Below are 2,499 nucleotides of genomic sequence, written 5' to 3'. Positions count from 1 at the left end.
GCTTTCCACATCCTTGTCTCATTCTATCCATTAGTGAAAGAAGTGTATTTCTGTCCCAGCCCTTATTGTAGAAATATTTCTTCCTTCAATCCTGTCCATTTTTGCCTCATATATTTTGGGACCTTGTTGTAAGGTGCACACATGATTATAATTGTTCCATCTTTCATTGAATTGAAACTTTATCCATATATAATGTCATTTTTTGGGTCTCTTTTAACAGTTTTTTTTTTTTTTACTTAAACTCTATTTTGTTGATAATAAATTTGCTCAGGTGTCTTTTGGTTGCAATGTTTAAGGAATATTTTTGCATCCAGTTAAATTTAACCTCTTGTGTGTTTATGTTTCATGAGTCTGGTAAACAGTACACAGATTGAATATGTTTTTTATTAACTCTGTTAATCTGCTTTTTCATTGGAGAGTTCAGTCTATTTACTTTTCAAGGAATTGCTGATAAGGTAGGGAATACTACTGCCAGTTTGCTATTTGTTTTCTCAATTTCTCCATTTTTGGGAGAGTAGTTGAATATTTGTAGTGTACCATTTGATTCCCTTCTTTCCTTTTCTGTATACTTTTAGTTGATTTCTTAGCAGATTCCTAGGGGATTACAATTAATATCTTACTATAACGATGTATTTTGAATATTAACAATGTAATTTTAATAGTATACAAACACTCTGCTCCTATATATCTCTACCCTTCCCTTTTATATTGTTATTGTCACATATTATACTTTTATACATAATGTACCAGTTAACATAAGTTAGCAATTATTCTTCCATGTATTTACTTATAAATCATAAAAGAAGTTACAAAAAAAGTGCAATCCTATTGGTTTATTAGAATTACCACATGATCCCAAAATATTATACACACACACATAACAGGAATTAAACAGATCCTAGCAATGAATGTTCTAGTGGCATTATTCGCAATAGCCAAAAGATGGTAACAGTCCAAGTGTCTATCAGCAGATGAATAGATAAACATAATGTAGAATATACATATGATGGGATATTATTTAACCACAAAAAAGTGAAATTTTGATGTATTTTACAACATGGATGAACCTTGAAAATGTTAGGATAAGTAAAATAAGGCTGACACAAAAGAACAAGTATTTTATGATTTCATTATAGGACATGTCTGGAATAGTGAAATTCATAGAGATAGTAAGTAGATTAGAAGTTACCAGGGCTGGTGGCAGGAAGAAATTTGGAGTAAAAAGGAAAAGCTAATTTTTAATTGAGTATTTAGAGTTTTTTAATTGCAGGAAGATTGTAGTGATACAAACTATACAAACTGGTCCCTTAAAACCGGATAAGGAAAAGTTGGTCAATGAGGATTTAGGAATTTAAGAAAGATTAATTATCCCAGTCCTTCCCGCCCCCCCCACCTTTTTTTTTTTTTTTTTTTTTTTTTAATATGGAACGCTTCACGAATTTGCGTGTCATCCTTGCGCAGGGGCCATGCTAATCTTCTCTGTATCGTTCCAATTTTAGTATATGTGCTGCCGAAGCGAGCACCCCACCTTTTAAATCCAAGTGATTTGGGGTGAGTTGGGGGGGGATTCATTAAACTTTCAAACTAAGACCTAATGAATATAAAATGGAATGACTTGGTGTAAGATGACTAGTCCTTCTAGATGCAAGCTTCTTGAAGACAGAGAGCTCATGTATTCACCATCATATCTCCAGAGCCTTGTAGCATCTTAGAACTTTTACTGACCCTTAAAAAATATTAATTAAATGGGTAGGTGGATGAATGTCATTCATGAAAGTCCATAGCCTTGTTTCAACTTTTTAAAAATGTGTTACTGGAAAACCACCATGTTTATTCATATACATATTGTCTGAGAATATTCTACAATGGCAGTGTTGAGTAATTGCAACAGAAACTAATTTTTACTATCAAGTCCATTGTAGAAAAAAAAAATTCTGATTCCTACCCTATTGTATCTGTTTCATGATGTCCCTCTTAAATATTCTTACCCTCCATGATTTAGTCACATTCATTCCTATCTTTCAGAAATTTGCCAACATTCCTTAGCTATATTAGAATTAGTTCTGTATTTTCCTAATTAGAATTAGCTTTTCCTTCTTTGGCTTTGGTTCTTATCACATTTAAAATTTTTATTTTACTCTTACTCTAGTCTCCTATTTTTCTTCCCTGTTGCAAATAACATAGACATAAAGTTGTATTTATGGGAGAGTCCATGCCACTTAATCAGTAATTGGCCTATAGCAAGACACTTATTTCTGGTATTTAGATAAATGAATGTGATATGCTAGAAATGATTTGAGCCTTTATTTGGTATTTTATATGTCTTTGGTAATAAATGGATTTTGCTAAAATACTTTCATAACATTTTATATGTAATACATAATTGTAAGAAACAATTTATATTGTAAATAAGTTTTAACTGAAGACGTTTTTTTGAAACAGAACATATACATTTTTGTATCTTCATATAAAATATTTAATATCTTTCATTTCCTTTTT

At 31.1% G+C, this 2,499-nt stretch overlaps 1 non-coding gene across 1 annotated transcript; it reads right to left on the bottom strand.

Moving 5' to 3' along the window:
- Window positions 1–1,416: 1,416 nt before the first annotated feature.
- Window positions 1,417–1,523, bottom strand: LOC125912052 (U6 spliceosomal RNA). The gene has a single exon (XR_007454603.1). It is a non-coding gene; the product is annotated as a U6 spliceosomal RNA (small nuclear RNA).
- Window positions 1,524–2,499: the final 976 nt, after the last annotated feature.

The sequence above is a fragment of the Panthera uncia genome (genome assembly GCF_023721935.1).
Source record: "Panthera uncia isolate 11264 chromosome C1 unlocalized genomic scaffold, Puncia_PCG_1.0 HiC_scaffold_3, whole genome shotgun sequence".
Classification (NCBI taxonomy): domain Eukaryota; kingdom Metazoa; phylum Chordata; class Mammalia; order Carnivora; family Felidae; genus Panthera; species Panthera uncia.
Note: the sequence above shows the minus strand (reverse complement) of the source record. Positions and strands in the feature narration are given on the sequence as shown.